Source organism: Arachis ipaensis, chromosome B3 (assembly GCF_059453495.1).
Source record: "Arachis ipaensis isolate K30076 ecotype BB chromosome B3, ASM5945349v1, whole genome shotgun sequence".
Lineage (NCBI taxonomy): Eukaryota > Viridiplantae > Streptophyta > Magnoliopsida > Fabales > Fabaceae > Arachis > Arachis ipaensis.
The window spans coordinates 118,464,537-118,482,293 of record NC_142438.1 but is presented as its reverse complement, the minus strand read 5'-3'; the positions used below and the strand labels follow the sequence as shown (position 1 = coordinate 118,482,293).

The window sequence follows — 17,757 nt, the reverse complement described above, 5'->3', positions numbered from 1 at the left end:
ACTAAGCTTTTGAGGAGGAAAGAACTTGGCTAAGAAAATCGTAACCAGCTTACCCCAAGAGTTTAGGCTATCTTTAGGTTGAGAGTCCAACCATATTCTAGCTCTGTCTCTTACATCAAACGGGAAAAGCATAAGCCTGTAGACCTCGGGATCAACTCCATTGGTCTTAACAGTATCACAGATCTGCAAGAACTCAGTTAAGAACTGAAAAGGATCTTCTGATGGAAATCCATTAAACTTGCAATTCTGTTGCATCAAAGAAACTAATTGAGGTTTAAGCTCAAAATTGTTTGCTCCAATGGCAGGGATTGAGATGCTTCTTCCATGTAAATTGGAATTTGGTGCAGTAAAGTCACCAAGCATCTTCCTTGCATTGTTATTATTTTCGGCCATGTCTCCTTCTTTTTCGAAAATTTCTGTCAGATTTTCTCCGGAGAGTTATGCTTTAGCTTCCCTTAGCTTCCTCTTCAGAGTCCCTTTCAGGTTCATGATCAGCCTAAACAAGAATGTTCTTATCCTTGTTCCTGCTCATATGAAAAATAAGAAAACAGAAAAGAAAATATGGAATCCTCTATGTCACAGTATAGAGATTCCTTATGTAAGTATAGAAGAAGAAAAAGGTAAGAATCCAAACACAAGGGATAGGAGTAGGTTCAAATTCTTTAGTGAAAGAGGGGTGTTAGTAGATAAATAAATAAATAGAAGAAGATGAGGGATGGAATTTTTGAAAATAATTGAAAAGAAAAGGAAAATATTTTTGTTTTTAAATTAAAATTATAATCAAAATTTGAAAATAAAAAATGAAATTAAATTAAAAGTTAAAACAATTAGTTAATTAAAAAGGAATTTTAAAAAAGAGGAAGGTGATTTTTGAAAATTGAAGAGAGGAAATTAGTTAGGTAGTTTTGAAAAAGATAAGAATCAAACAAAAAGATAAGATTGATTGAAAAAGATTTGAAACTTAATTTTTGAAAAGAAAAGAAGTTAGAAAAGATTTTGAAATTGATTTTGAAAAAGATGTGATTGGAATTTATTTTGAAAAAGAAATTTAAAAAGATTTGATTTTTGAAATCAAAGTTGATTACTTGACTAACAAGAAACTAAAAAGATATGATTCTAGAGTTTAAAGATTGAACCTTTCTTACTAGGCAAGTAACAAACTTAAAAATTTTTGAATCAATCACATTAATTGTTAGCATTAATTTTGAAAATATGAAATAAAAATAAGAAAAAGATTTTGAAAATCAATTTGAAATTTTCTAAAATCATAAAAGAAAAATGAAAAAGATTTGATTTTTGAAAAAGATTTGAAAAAGATAGGATTTTTAAATTGAAAATTTGATTTGACTCATAAGAAACAACTAGATTTTAAAAATTTTTGAAAAAGTCAACTCAAATTTTTGAATTTTATGAGAAGAAAAAGGGAAAGATATATTTTTTTTGATTTTTTGAATTTTAATGATGAGAGAGAAAAATATTAAAAAGACTCAATGCATGAAAATTTTGGATCAAAACACATAATGCATGCAAGAACACTATGAATGCCAAGATGAACACCAAGAACACTTTGAATGTCAAGATGAACACCAAGAACTTATTTTTGAAAATTTTTAAGAAAAGAAAAACATGCAAGACACCAAACTTAGAAATTTTTAATTTTTAGACACTAACAAATTAAAAATGCATATGGAAAACAAGAAAAGAAACAAGACATAAAAATGCAAAGATTAAACAAAGCAATTCATCAGGAACAACTTGAAGATCATGAAGAACATATGCATGAGTTTTCGAAAAATGCACAAATTTTAAAAACATGCAATTGACCCCAAACTTAAAATTTGACTCAAGACTCAAACAAGAAACACAAAAAAATATTTTTGATTTTATGATTTTATTAATATATATATATATATTTTGGTATTTTTCGAAAATTAATTTGAAAAAGAAAAATAAGGATTTCAAAATTTTTAATAGGAATTCCAGGAATCTTGTAGTGTTAGTCTAAAGCTCCAGTCCAGGAATTAGACATGGCTTACTAGCCAGCCAAGCTTTCAGTGAAAGCTCCGGTCCAAAATACTAGACATGGCCAATGGCCAGCCAAACTTCAGCATAAAAATCAGGCATAGAACAGCTGATACTTCATCCAACTTCATTCTATGCTGATAGGTGGAAGCCTTAGTCCAAATAAATTAGACATGGCTTTACAGCCAGCCAGGCTTCAACATGCTTCATGAAACTCTAGAATTCTTTCTTAAAAATTCTGAATAAAAATATATTTTTGAAAATATTTATTTATTTTTTTGTATTGTTTTCGAAAATAAGAAATAAAAAGTTTGAAATTAAAATAAAATTACCTAATCTGAGCAACAAGATGAACCGTCAGTGGTCCAAACTCGAACAATCCCCGGCAACGGCGCCAAAAACTTGGTGCACGAAATTGCGATCATCAACAATGGTGCCAAAGACTTGGTGCTCTCAAACGTGAATCACACTTTGTCACAACTTTGCACAACTAACCAGCAAGTGCACTGGGTCGTCCAAGTAATAAACCTTACGTGAGTAAGGGTCGATCCCACGGAGATTGTCGGCTTGAAGCAAGCTATGGTCACCTTGTAAATCTCAGTCAGGCGGATTTAAATGGTTATGGTGAATTGACAATAAAAACATAATTAAAATATAAACTAGGATAGAGATACTTATGTAATTCCTTGGTGAGAATTTCAGATAAGCGTATAGAGATGCTTTTGTTCCTCCTGAACCTCTGCTTTCCTGCTGTCTTCATCCAATCATTCCTACTCCCTTCTATGGCAAGCTGTATGTAGGGCATCACCGTTGTCAATGGCTACATCCCATCCTCTCTGTGAAAATGGTCCAATGCGCTGTCACTGCATGGCTAATCATCTGTCGGTTCTCGATCATACTGGAATAGGATTTACTATCCTTTTGCGTCTGTCACTACGCCCGGCACTCGTGAGTTTGAAGCTCGTCACAGCCATCTCTACCCAGATCCTACTCGGAATACCACAGACAAGGTTTAGACTTTCTGGATTTCGGGAATGGCCATCCATGGGTTCTAACTTATACCACGAAGACTCTAATATCTCGGACTCGGTCCCCTGTATTAGATATCTAAGAGATACTCATTCTATCTCATCTTCATGTAGAACGGAAGTGGTTGTCAGGCACGCATTCATAGGTGAGAATGGTGATGAGCGTCACATAATCATCACATTCATCATGTTCTTGGGTACGAATGAATATCTTAGAACAGGAATAAGCTTGAATTGAATAGAAAAACAATATTCAGTTTATCATTGAATAGGAATAAGCTATTCTACATCATTTCCTTCATGGTTTATCATTGAATATTCAGTTTCTATGTTTTATCTTTCGTTGTTTTACTTCAATGAAAAGGCATATATGTGAAGCATAAAGAAAAATCCATTGAGAGAAAAGGCAAAGAGAGGTAACTTAGAGAGAAAAGCCAAAATTTATGTCATATCTCTTTTGATTATATTTTTGTTTTGTATCTTGTATTTGAGATGTGTCCCTCGCTAAGTTGGGTGAGAACTTAGTGTGTTGTGAGTCTATGGAGTAAATCTAGCCAAGTCAAGCTCAGGTCGAAGTTTGATTTCTCCTTGACAAGATTAGATTGAATCCTTGGGTATTGTTGAATGTAAAATCTGAAAAGATAGTGAAAATTCCACTACTGTTGTGGTGGACACTGGATTTAGGCTACATTACACAAGGTAGCTGAACCAAAATACATGGTTGTGTCTTTTTCTCCTCCCTGCTTGATGAGCGAAAAGTGAGGCTCATGGATGCCAGCAGGTACACAGATCGCTCAAGTAATACAACGGTGAGTGGATATCGTTCCCACGAGGATTAAAGGACTGAGCACACAAATATCGAGTTAGATAACTAATTAGATCAATAAAACTTGGAATTGATGAATGTTTGAAACTTGCTAAAAACTTAAAACGCTTGGATGTTGGATTACTTGTGGGTAGTGAACATGTAATTGATTGAAAGAGAATACATAATAGGAAAGTCAAGGGTTTTAGAGATATTTAAGTTTTTAGAAAAACCAAACTTCATTTTCCTATTCTAAAGCAAGCAAAGATCTTTTCACGACGAATCTTAATTAACTGATTTCCAGTATCTTGGCTCCTTGGTTTCTCTTCAGTTAACCAACCGACAATGTCTTGGTCGACCGATTAATCAAAGAGGTTAAGTGCAAAATCTGATTCAGTTCCTCATAAGATTCAAAAGTAGTCCTTAGGTCGGATTATATGTCACATATCCAAGTTAGTCCTGTCCGATTGAATCTTATGAGAAAACACAATTTTCAAAAATTGTCCTAATCCGAATTATATGTCATGTATCAAAACTAGGGTAATTGACAAATCATGTATAGTGTCGCACACTTTAAAAACCACTATATCTAGTTGATTCAAAAAGTCATGTGAAAGAGTTTTCAAGCATAATTTGGATGTTAGTTCTGTCGAAGCAATAAACAAATTTAAAACAGGATTAGTATGCCTATCGACACTACTAATCCTTTAAAGATGAAGAACGAAATACTCAATTATAAAACAGAGCAATGCAATACTTTAAAATAAAATAAAATTTAGAGTAATAATTCATAAAAACATAAATAGTGCTCCTAACCCTTTGCAGAGAGATTAGTTGCTCATGGTGGGTGCAAAATCAACAATGAAACTGTTCTGAGGGTTACCTGAAAATGTAGGTCGATCTCGGACGAGATCTTCTGTACTGGTCGGAGATGACGTGTCCGGCTGGTGGATGGCGGCCGGAGCTGTCGTGTCTGACTTGTTGGACTGGCAGTACTGCTGATCCTTCATCACCGGAGGGTGGGGGTACCTACAAGAGACTCCGATGCTTAAGTTAGCATGGGTATTAAACATGTTTTTAGTAGAATTAGAGTATGAGTTATACTTGGGTGCTCCAGTGTATTTATAATGGTTGTAGAGTGACTATTTTTAGATAAGATAAGTTAGTTATCTTATCTTATCTTTATCTTTGAGCTGAGGTTAGCTTATCTTCAAGGGAACCGCCCTTATCTCTATAGGCTTAGACTGCCTTTGGTTTTGGGTCGTGTTCCTCTATTTGGGCCCTTTACTGGACTTTTCTGTAGATTCATCCAACCTCTTTTGAGAAGAGGTCGGATAGCCTGACCTGAAGAGGTCGGTCGCTTTATTACAGAACATCCCGGATCGGATAGCTCGAACCAGGGTGTGAACAGTGCCCCTGCTTGAGCTCGGTCTTCTGTTTTGAGGTCGAGTCTTTGACTTTTAACTTTCTATAGTGAAGCCGAACTCGAGCATTTTTTCGACTCCTTTCTTTGTAGAACCTTTTTGAATGTGGAACGTTTTCCTCTAAAAGCGCGCGCTTTGCATTAGCGCTCTATTCTTGGAAAGGCGCAAGGGTTTAATACCCTCATTTATTAGCTTTAATGCCCCGTTCCCCTTTTTATTTTGAACTTTACGCACAGAAACAGTTTCTCTTCTCCGTTTTTACTTGTAACTTCCCTTTTCTTTCTCCCTTTTTGTTTCCTGAAGTTTGCGATTTTCATATTTCTTCCCTGCGACGTCTGTTTGCTACTGCTTTCTGTGGAAGAGGGGTAATTCTGGATTTCATCTTCCGTTTCCTACTTTTGGCAAATTTTTCCGTTTGAGGTGTGGCTCTTTCGCCTACCACTTCTGCTCTTCAGCTTTCTTTTGAGGTTTTCTCCTATTTCTCCAGGTTTGATTTTTCTTCCTTTCTCTTTTTCGTGTCACTTTTTCATGTCTGATTTTGAGAAAGTTTTTATTTTGCTTGGAGAAAGTTTGGATCTTTCTGCTTTTGCTGTGCCTGATTGCTGTTGTAATGTGTGTTCTGGGAGTTTTTTCGCCTTTTTGCATGAACCTTTTCGCCTTTTCTGTTGGTTGATGCTTTTAGGGCTTTTGCATGTTATCACCATTTCTGTTTGTGCTTTTGATGATTGATAAACCCATATTTCATGAGTTATTTTGTGCTTAGTTTGAATGATTTATTCAATCCTTCACCCACTTATTCATATTAATTGCATGGTTTTACTTTCCCTTCCTTATTATGTGATGTATGTGAAAAATATGTTTCCTAAGCTTTAAAATTAATTATTTTAATTACCTTTATTTCCATTCGATGCCGTGATTAGTGTGTTGAGTAGGTTCAGATTTTCTAAGGCAGAATGACTTAAAGGATGGAAAAGGAAACGTACAAAAATGGAAGGAAAGTGCGAAACGGAGTTTTGAAGAAGCTGGCATCCACGCGATCGCATGGACGACGCGATCGCGTGCCAGGAGCGAAGAAGCAGCGATGCGGCCGCATGACTGACGCGGCCGCGCGACTTGAGCATAGCGCATTCGATGCGGACACGTGACCGACGCAACCGCGCCACAAGGAAAACTCCAGATGACGTGACCGCGTGACCCACGCGGACGCGTGACAGAGGCCATGTATTAGAATTTACAGAATACACCCCCAGCGATTTCTGAAGCCCTTTTGGCCCAGATCCAGGTACAGAACACACAGACTAGAGGCTATAAAGTGGGGGAATGCATCCATTCAAAGGAGGCTCGCCAATTTTTACTTCCCATGATTTAGATTTAGTCTTGAGAGAGATTCTCTCCTCTCTCTCTTAGGATTTAGGACTTCTCTTAGTTTGTAAGAGTGACTCTCGATCCAGGTTTAATGTTTCTTTGTTTTAGCTTCCCTTTCACTTTTAATTATTCCAGCACTTGAGTTGATTATTTACTTTTATAATTGAATTTATGAATTATTCCATGTTACAGATTATTATTTGAATTAATGATATTTGAGGTATTTTCAGTTTATGATTGCTCTTTTTAATTTATGTTATCATTGTTTCCGATCTGAAGATATTTTATTCCAGCAATTTACTTTTTCCCCTTTTGGTCCTGGTTAAGAAATCAGTAACTCAACAGTTATCAACCTCAGCATAATTGATAATCGTTATCTTGCTAATTAAAATGAACTTCAATAATCCCAACTTTTTCTTAGGAAATAATTAGGATTCGAAGGTCAAACTAATTAGTCCCTTGACATTCCTTTGCTTTAGTAAGGGTTAACTAAGTGAAATTTAGATTCAACTTTCATTATTGTTGAGAGAGAGATAATTAAGTTGGACTTCTAATTTCTCTTACCTTGCCAAAAGTTGCTTTACAGTATTTATTTATTTTAATTACCATTTACTTTACTTGTCATTCAAATCACTTGCTTCTCACCTTCTAAACCCCGATTACAACCTTTATAGCCAATAATAAGAACATACTTCCTCGCAGTTTCTTGAGAAGACGACCCGAGGTTTGAATACTCGGTTAACAATTTTTAAGGGGTTTGTTACTTGTGACAACCAAACGTTTGTATGAAGGGATTTTTGTTGGTTTAGAGACTATATCTACAACGCAACTGTTTTTTTATGAAATTCTTTACTGGCAAAAATCCCAACGTTAAAATGGCTCCGTTGCTGGGGAACTGCTAACGTGTGCCTTATTATTGGTTATTGTAAATATTTTTTTTCTTTTGCTTGTTTATTTATTTTTTGTTTTTCCTTTTCATCTTTATTTGCTATCATGAACTCTCACCCCTCTCGCTTTGAGTTTGGTTCTAATTTTGTTGAAGGAAATAGAAGTTACAGCAGGAATGTACATCAAGGTCAGACCAATCAAGGATGGATGGAGCCAAGAGGATCTAATCAACCCTTTAGGCAGCAACACCCTCCGAGGTATCCTGGACAAAGACCATTCTACAATGCATACCCAGCTGAAAGATATGGTGGACAACCTTGGAACTACCAACAAGCCCCACCCCATGCCTATAGACCATCCTTTCAACATAACCTCGAACCACCACACTCACAAGCTTCTCTTCACCATTCGCCACCATATGATCCTTCTTTACCCCAGTACCAATCCAATCACTCCCAATCACCGCCACTTTTCTATGTGTCATGTCCAAATCCGGCAACCCGAGAAGTAGAGGTTCGCCTAAAGGAAACAGTAAATAAACTTCAAACAACCATTCGACAACTGGAGCAAGCAGTAATTCAATGAGTTTCTAGGTGCTCAAATACACAAGGATCAGCCACAGCCCCATGTGAATAGTCTAACAAAGAGCATAGCATGAAGGAGATACCAGAAACTCCAGTGGACAAGACAGAGAATGAATTCGTACTGGAACAAGTAGAAGAAGCTGTCATTGTTCAAGAAGAAGAGTTGGTTGAAGATCTAGGAGATGCTGAACCTCCATGGGAATCCAGAACTGAGGAGAACTCCATCAAGGACGCTACAGTTGATGCTAAGGAGGATATTGTACAATCCCCAAGGCAAGTTGTTGTTGAAGAATCAGACGGAATAACCCAAGAAACAAATTCCCTTGATGATGATAGTCACAAGTCTGGCTTTCTCAGTAATGAATTTGCATCTGCAAGTGAATTCTCTGAGATCGAAGAATCTTCCCCAAGTGAATACGAAGACGATAAGGAGGTAGATTTCTCTCAACCTCCAATCTATGAGTCAAGTGATGAGGAAGACATAAAAGACTTTGACCAGGACACAGATACATTTGAAGATTCTTGCAAAGAAGTGGAGGAAATCACAGAAGGGCATAAGGGAGTAGAACTTACAGAACCACCAGAAACACCTGCCCCAAGGCCATTACCACCTAATACAAGCTTCAAGTGGGTACAATCCTTAACCTATAACTTTACTTATTCACTTGAATATGGTTCGCTTGAAACAGATGGCCAGCTTAGAGCTCTTTGCGGCTTTAAGAGTAAGAGGGAAATGGCTCGTACTCAGAGCTGGTGCACAAGGTTCAATAAGGTTCCACGCTTCACCTCGAAGTACACGGATTGGTATCATGCTCAATTGCATGGATCAAAGAGAACGTTTGGTCACCATGGTGAGATTCTACTTTTTAAACCGCCCGGATGGAAACATATAGATCAAGACGGAGGCGGATTTAATAGCAAAGCTTGGGATTCTGGAATCTATTCTGACATTCATCACCCCGGGAGCCTGAAAATTTGTCTGAAGCTGCTCAGAAGCTTTACATGCCTAGTATGGGACCCCGGAGGCTATTGGCATTCCAAGCACTGGTGGAGATTTTTGGACGAATTTAAACATAAGCTGCCATAGCAAGAAGCTCCTCCAATGTCCAACTTAAGGACCTTAACTAAAAGTGCTAGGTGGGAGACAACCCACCATGGTATGGTCGCTTCTTTTTCAATTTATTTCTTGTTAATTGCTTTCATTTTTATTTCCTTCTCATTTTGCTTCCTTGAACCTCGAATCATGCATAGCATTCATGTCAATCATTGCATGCTGCATTTATCTTACATATATATAAAAAAAGGGATGCACGACGCGACCGCATGCCCCATGCGATCACGTCATATTGCAAAAACATTATCCACGTGACCGCGTCACCCACGCGGCCGCGTGCTCTGGAGATTGACGTCAAGATCCAACGTCCAGAAAGTTAGGCTGGAATCGTGCGGCCCTTGTGCGTTTTGCACTAATTGGCCCACGCGATTGCATGCCCCATGCGATCGCGTCACATACACAAAACCAATCCCACGCGACCGCGTGAGCGACACGATCGCGTCGCATGGATTGCACAACACCCTTGGAGGAGACAAAGAGTTGCGCTGAAACGACGCTGGAGTCGTGCGTCTAGCACAAATTCCAGCGACGCGATCGCGCGACCCATGCGATCGCGTCATCCCCTCTTCTACCCCCTCCATGCGATCGCGCGACCCACGCGATCGCGTCACCTCTGTTTTCACCCCCATCACGCGACCGCGTACACCACGCGGCCGCATGGATTCCAATTTAAACCCCCTCAGATCACACGAACTCTATTATCACGCCACACCCCCTAAACCCCCTTCCCTCCCCCCTCTCCTCCTCCAAGCCACAACCACTACCACGACACCTCCGCGCCACCACCCGAACCCCGCCGGCCACCCAGACGCCACCGCCACCTACCCCCTCCCTCCTTTTTCCCTTCTTCCTTCTTTTTTCTTCTCTTCTCCCCATCTCCGCCGCTGCTCCCCTCCACACCACCACCCACCGCCGCCATCCACCCCCCATCCGACCACCCACACGCACCCACATTAGAACCCCTAACCCCATCACCCCCTCCCTTTTCCCCTGACCGAACTGCCACGCAAGCAGCCACCGCGCCGCCGTGCCCGCCACCGCGCCGGACGCTGCCGCCGTCACCACCCAGCCACTTTTCTGCCCCATTCTACTTCTTATGCTTTCCAGGTTCCGCAGCACGCAAGCCCTTTTATCCGTTCATAGTTTTTCTTATTTTTTTCCCGTTTATGTTCATGTTTAGGATAGCTAGATATGCATGTTGTAGTGGATTTTAGGTTGTTAGGTAGATTAGGCTGTGGTTAGTGAATTTAGGTCTATTTACTTGCACTGTTCATGTTTCTGTTTTATCAAAACTGTAATTCTGCTGTTCCTGTGACCTTGTTCATATGCTGTGATTTCCTGCATTTGCTGCTTGTTACTCTGAATTTTCATGTTTCTATTAATTATAGGTAACTGCAGCAAGTTTTTTTAATTCATATGAACTGCCTTGTTTGTTGTTTATTTTCCGGGACAATCCAATTTTAGCCGGAATGTTGCCCAAATTTTTTGTGAATTATTTTCATTCATGTTTTGGTTTGGCAATCTGAACTCTGTTGTCCTCTGCTTTAACCAAAACATTTCATGAATGCTATGGCAGACTCTCTTATCCTCTTTGATTTCCTGGTTTATAAACTGCATTTGTGATATTCTGATTCCAATTCTTGCTTTCTTTATATCTGTTTGAATCAACATCACCCTGTTTTCCTTGTTCGGTTATGAGTTATTTCTAGTCATAATTGTGAATCCTTGTTACGTGGAATATTTTCTTTATGCCACTTACTTTAACCCACATTTTACTGCGTCACTAATTTTAATTTACTAACCCCTCTTTCAAATTCTAACTATACTAACTTTTTCCAAATCTCTTTTCTGATTTTTTCTCATTTCCCTCTAACTTTCTCACCATGGCATTATGACAATTTCTCTATTTAACTTGGATTCTAATACATTTTGGATTGTAAATTTTTCCTTTCAAACTTTTAAACTACTATACAATCCTTAATACACCATTACTTAACTCATTTACCTATTTCCCATTCTCCTTTGCCGCTTTGAGTTTTCTTTGTTTAATTGCCTATTTGCTTTCCTATTTTTGTCCATATCCTGGTTTTCCATTTTTCAGGATGTCTGCCTCACAGAGGAAAGGAAAAGGCAAGGCTACTGGCAAGCGCAAGAGAGGAGATTCCTCCCAGTCCATCATTGCCCTCATGCATGATTCCTCATGGCGGGAGAAGAACTTTACACAGCAGGAAAAAGCTGACCAGCTGCTCCTTGCAAATGATTCAATAAAATTTACAAACCGATACTGTGAGCTGAAGTATCCGGCATTTGCAAACTCCAAGAATTTATACCTGGAGAGAACTCTGAAGATTCCAGAAGCACTCCAGCAGTAGACTACTGAGCAAATCAAGCAAAGAGGCTGGTTCTTTCTGGAGAGAGCACTGACAGAGGTCAATGCATCTTGGGTCAGGGAATTCTACTGCAACTACTACATCACCACTCTAGATGCAGTAAACCTGAGAGGAAAGCAAATTCTGGTCACTGAGGAGGCCATAGAGGACATTCTCCGGCTCCCAGCCAAGTCCGATCGGCCTGATGGCTATAAAAAGGCTGAGGAGGACATGCGCCTGATGCGGTTTGATTGGGATGCTGTGAAGGCACGGATAGCTCTCGACCCGACGGTTTCTTGGGAGATGGGTCAGGACACCACCATGCCTAGAGGGATCAAGAGGGCATACTTAAATGATGAGGCTCGGTTATGGCATTAGATCTTGAGCAACTATGTGATGCCGAGTACTCATGAGACAGAGATCCCGGCTGCTATGATCACCCTCCTATGGTGTGTGATGGAGGGTAAGGACCTTTATCTGCCACGCTTTATCCGGCATTATATGGCCAGGGTCCACGTCCGAGGCACCCTCCCTTTTCCGTATTTGGTTACACAGCTAGGCCGTTGAGCTGACGTGCCATGGGAGGATGCTGATGAGAGACCACCAGCGGCAGACTGCAGGAAGATCATTCCTCACAGCCGAAACTTCCTAGCTTTGGGTTACAGACCACCACCCTTCACTGCTACTGATGAGACAGCCCCACCGTCAGCTGGACCCTCTTCATCCACGGCTACCCCTACTGCCCCTGCTGCCACCACTGCACCTCCACCTGCCTCTGAGCCCGTATACCACCTCGTGCACTGCCTATTCCGACAGCTTGATCAGATGGAGCACCGTAACCGGTGCCGATATGAGAGATTGGAGTGTCGCAGCCAGCGACGCTATTCGCATCTGAAGCTGATGATCCGACAGGGTGGTGACATCCCTTCCGAGCCCGACACACCATCAGAGCCATCAGAGGAGGAGGATGAGCACGAGGAGGAGACTCCTTTCCAGGAGGAGACCCATCAGCAGGCAGACACAGAGCAGGCTGCACCACATCAGGAGGTTACACATCAGATCGAGGCTGCAGATCCAGAGATCCCGATCCAGTCAGCACCGCCTCTACAGCAGCCAGACCCTCAGCCCACCACCACCACAGAGCCTCCAGCTACCCTCCCTACCAGTGATGACACCCCTTCACACCCGGCTTGACTGAGCATCAGGGACGATGCTTCATTTTAAGTGTGGGGAGGTCGCCATCTCTGACGTTTTATTTTGGTGAACCACTACATCTCTTTTTTCTTTTATTTTGGAAATTTTTTCTGTATTTTTCTTTTTACTGTTATTTTCTGAGTACTTATACATTGCTACTTTTGTGTATTTTTACTCTAATTTTGCATTTTGCATTTTTATTTCATATTTTAGCTATTTAGTTTATTTTAGTTATTTAGTTTAGTTGGCAATTCTGACTTATTAGTGGATTAATTAGTATAGTTTACCCTTTTTAGCATAAGATAGCATAGTTTAAATTGAAAAATATAAAAAGGAAGTAAGCTAGGAAATTGAACATAACAGATTTAAATCCATAAACCTTTTATATATAGCATTACATCATATAAGTTGACAACATTTCATCAAGGAGGAACATTAAAACTTTAAAGGCTACCTGATGAGCGGATAATTTATACGCTTTTTGGCATTGTTTTTAGTATGTTTTTAGTAGGATCTAGTTACTTTTAGGGATGTTTTCATTAGTTTTTATGTTAAATTCACATTTCTGAACTTTACTATGAGTTTTTGTATTTTTCTATGATTTCAGGTATTTTCTGGCTGAAATTGAGGGACTTGAGCAAAAATCAGATTCAGAGGTTGAAGAAGGACTGCTGATGCTGTTGGATTCTGACCTCCCTGCACTCAAAGTGGATTATCTGGAGCTACAGAACTCAAAATGGTGCGCTTCTAATTGCGTTGGAAAGTAGACATCCAGGGATTTCCAGCAATATATAATAGTCCATACTTTGGCCAAGAATAGATGATGCAAACTGGCGTTCAACGCCAGCTCTCTACCCAATTCTGGCGTCCAGCGCCAGAAAAGGATCCAAAACCAGAGTTGAACGCCCAAACTGGCACAAATGCTGGCGTTCAACTCCAAGAAGGACCTCTACACGTGCAACACTCAAGCTCAGCCCAAGCACACACCAAGTGGGCCCCGGAAGTGGATTTATGCATCAATTACTTATTTCTGTAAACCCTAGTGACTAGTTTATTATAAATAGGACCTTTTACTATTGTATTAGACATCCTGGATTGTATTTTGATCCTGTGATCACGTTTTGGGGGCTGGCCATTCGGCCATGCCTGGACCTCTCACTTATGTATTTTCAATGGTAGAGTTTCTACACTCCATAGATTAAGGTGTGGAGCTCTGCTGTTCCTCAAAGATTAATGCAAAGTACTACTGTTTTCTATTCAATTCATCTTATTTTGCTTCCAAGATATTCATTCGCACTTCAATATGAATGTGATGAACGTGACAATCATCATCATTCCCTATGAACGCGTGCCTGACAACCACTTCCATTCTACATTAGATTGAATGAGTATCTCTTAGATCTCTTAATCGGAATCTTCGTGGTGTAAGCTAGAATGATGGTGGCATTCAAGAGAATCCGGAAGGTCTAAACCTTGTCTGTGGTATTCCGAGTAGGATTCAATGATTGAATGACTGTGACGAGCTTCAAACTCGCGATTGCCGGGCATAGTGACAGACGCAAAAGGATAGTAAATCCTATTCCAGCAGGATCGAGAACCGACAGATGAATAGCCGTGCCGTGACAGGGTGCGTTGACCATTTTCACTGAGAGGATAGGATGAAACCATTGACAAGGGTGATGCCTCCAGACGATTAGCCGTGCTATGACAGGGCATTTGGATCATTTTCCCGAGAGAAGACCGAAGGTAGCCATTGACAATGGTGATGTATCACATAAAGCCAGCCATGGAAAGGAGTAAGACTGATTGGATGAAGATAGCGGGAAAGCAGAGGTTCAGAGGAACGAAAGCATCTCTATTCGCTTATCTGAAATTCTCACCAATGATTTACATAAGTATTTCTATCCTTTATTATTTATCTTTTAATTATCTAATCCAATCACATTTAACCCTACCTGACTGAGATTTGCAAGGTGACCATAGCTTGCTTCATACCAACAATCTCCGTGGGATTCGACCCTTACTCACGTAAGGTATTACTTGGACGACCCAGTGCACTTGCTGGTTAGTTATGCGAAGTTGTGAACCATGGTATTGGCATCATGTTTTTGGCGCCATTACCAGAGAAAGAAAGAGCAATGAATTTTACATAATTAAAGTGTAATCACAATTTCTGCGCACCAAGTTTTTGGTGCCGTTGCCGGGGATTGTTCGAGTTTGGACAACTGACGGTTCATCTTGTTGCTCAGATTAGGTAATTTTCTTTTTGTTTTGTTTTCAAAAATTTTTCAAAAATCTTTCAAAAATTTTTCTTTTGTTTTCAAAAAAAATTTTAGATTCAAAATTTTTAAGAATGAATTCTAGTGTTTCATGAAGCATGTGAAGCCTGGCTGGCTGTAAAGCCATGTCTAATTCTTTTGGACTGAGGCTTCCACTTATAAGTATATGAAGTTAGATGAAATATCAGCTGTTGTATACATGAGAGGTATCTATGTTTGCTGAAGCTTGGCTGGCCATTGGCCATGTCTAGTGTTTTGGACCGGAGCTTTCATTGAAAGCTTGGCTGGCTAGTGAGCCATGTCTAATTCTTGGACTGAAGCTTTAGACTAAGAATGCAAGATTCCTGGAATTCATATTAAAAATTTTGGAATCCTTATTTTCCTTTTTTTTCAATTAATTTTCGAAAAATCCAAAAAAATTAGAAAATCATAAAAATCAAAAATATTTTTCTGTTTCTTGAGTCATGTTATAAGTTTGGTGTCAATTGCATGTGCATCTTGCATTTTTCGAAAATTCTCATGCATTCATAGTGTTCTTCATGATCTTCAAGTTGTTCTTGGTAAGTCTTCTTGTTAGATCTTTGCATTTGCATGTTTTGTGTTCTTTTCTTGTTTTTCATATGCATTCTTGAATTCTTAGTGTCTAAGCATTAAAGAATTCTAAGTTTGGTGTCTTGCATGTTTTCCCTTGCATTAAAAATTTTTCAAAAATATGTTCTTGATGTTCATCTTGACATTCATAGTGTTCTTGGTGTTCATCTTGACATTCATAGCATTCTTGCATGCATTCCTTGTTTTGATTCAAAAATAAAAGAGAAAAATAAGAAAATGATGTTTTAATTTTTCTCTCTCATCATTAAAAATTCAAAAATCAAAAAAATATCTTTCTCTTTTTCTCTCTTAAAATTTCAAAAATTAGATTTGACTTTTTCAAAAAATTTTAAAAATCTAGTTGTTTTTGAGTCAAATCAAATTTTCAATTTAAAAATCTCATCTTTTTCAAAATCTTTTTCAAAAATCAAATCTTTTTCAAATTTCTTAGTTATTTTCGAAAATTCCAAAAAATATTTTTCAAAAATATTTTTCTTATTTTTATATCAAATTTTCGAAAATAACATAATCAATTAATGTTTTGATTCAAAAATTTCAAGTTTGTTACTTACTTGTTAAGAAAGATTCAAACTTTAAGTTCTAGAATCATATCTTGTGATTTCTTGTGAATCAAGTCATTAATTGTGATTTTAAAAATCAAATCTTTTTCAAAAACTAATTTCAATCATATCTTTTCAAAAATATCTTCTTATCTTATCTTTTTCAAAAATTTGATTTTCAAAATATCTTTTCTAACTTCCTAACTTCTTATCTTTTCAAAATTGATTTTCAAAATTTGTTTCACCTAACTAACTAACTTTTTTTTGTCTCTTACCTTTTTCAAAACCACCTAACTAACTCTCTCTCTCTAATTTTCGAAAATATCTCTCCCCTTTTTGAAAAATCTCTTTTTAATTAACTAATAATTTTTTAATTGAATTTTCGAAAAACTACTAACCTTTTTCAAAACTATTTTCGAAAATCACTAACTCTTTTTCAAAAATTATTTTTGAAAATCCTTCTCCCTCATCTCCTTCTATTTATTTATTCATCTACTAACATCTCTTCCTCACATCACCAAAAATCCGAACCCTCTCTCTCTCTCTGAGTTCAGATTTTCTTCTTCTTTTATTCTACTAATAATAAGGAACCTCTTTACTGTGACATAGAGGATTCCTCTTCTTTTCTTTTTCTCTTCTCTTTCTTATGAGCAGGGACAGAGAAAAAGGCATTCTTGTTGAAGCTGATCCAGAACCTGAAAGGACTCTGAAGAGGAAACTAAGGGAAGCCAAATTACAACAATCCAGAGACAACTTGATTGAAAATTTCGAACAAGTAAAGGAGATGGCAGCCGAACCCAACAACAATGCAAGGAGAATGCTTGGTGACTTTACTGCACCAAATTCCAATTTACATGGAAGAAGCATCTCCATTCCTGCCATTGGAGCAAACAACTTTGAGCTGAAACCTCAATTAGTTTCTCTGATGCAGCAGAACTGCAAGTTTCATGGACTTCCATCTGAAGATCCTTTTCAGTTCTTAACTGAATTCTTGCAGATATGTGATACTGTTAAGACTAATGGAGTAGATCCTGAACTCTACAGGCTCATGCTTTTCCCTTTTGCTGTAAGAGACAGAGCTAGAATATGGTTGGACTCTCAACCTAAAGACAGCTTGAACTCTTGGGATAAGCTGGTTACGGCTTTCTTAGCCAAGTTCTTTCCTCCTCAAAAGCTGAGCAAGCTTAGAGTGGATGTTCAGACCTTCAAACAGAAAGAAGGTGAATCCCTCTATGAAGCTTGGGAAAGATACAAACAGTTAACCAAAAAGTGTCCCTCTGACATGCTTTCAGAATGGACCATCCTGGATATATTCTATGATGGTCTGTCTGAGTTATCTAAGATGTCATTGGATACCTCTGCATGTGGCTCTATTCACCTAAAGAAAACACCTGCAGAAGCTCAAGAACTCATTGACATGGTTGCAAATAACCAGTTCATGTACACTTCTGAAAGGAATCCTGTGAATAATGGGACGCCTATGAAGAAGGGAGTTCTTGAAATTGATACTCTGAATGCCATATTGGCTCAGAAC

At 38.6% G+C, this 17,757-nt stretch overlaps 1 non-coding gene across 1 annotated transcript; it reads right to left on the bottom strand.

Moving 5' to 3' along the window:
• Positions 1-17,403: 17,403 nt before the first annotated feature.
• On the bottom strand, positions 17,404-17,511 carry LOC148572213 (small nucleolar RNA R71). The gene has a single exon (XR_015908670.1). It is a non-coding gene; the product is annotated as a small nucleolar RNA R71 (small nucleolar RNA).
• Positions 17,512-17,757: the final 246 nt, after the last annotated feature.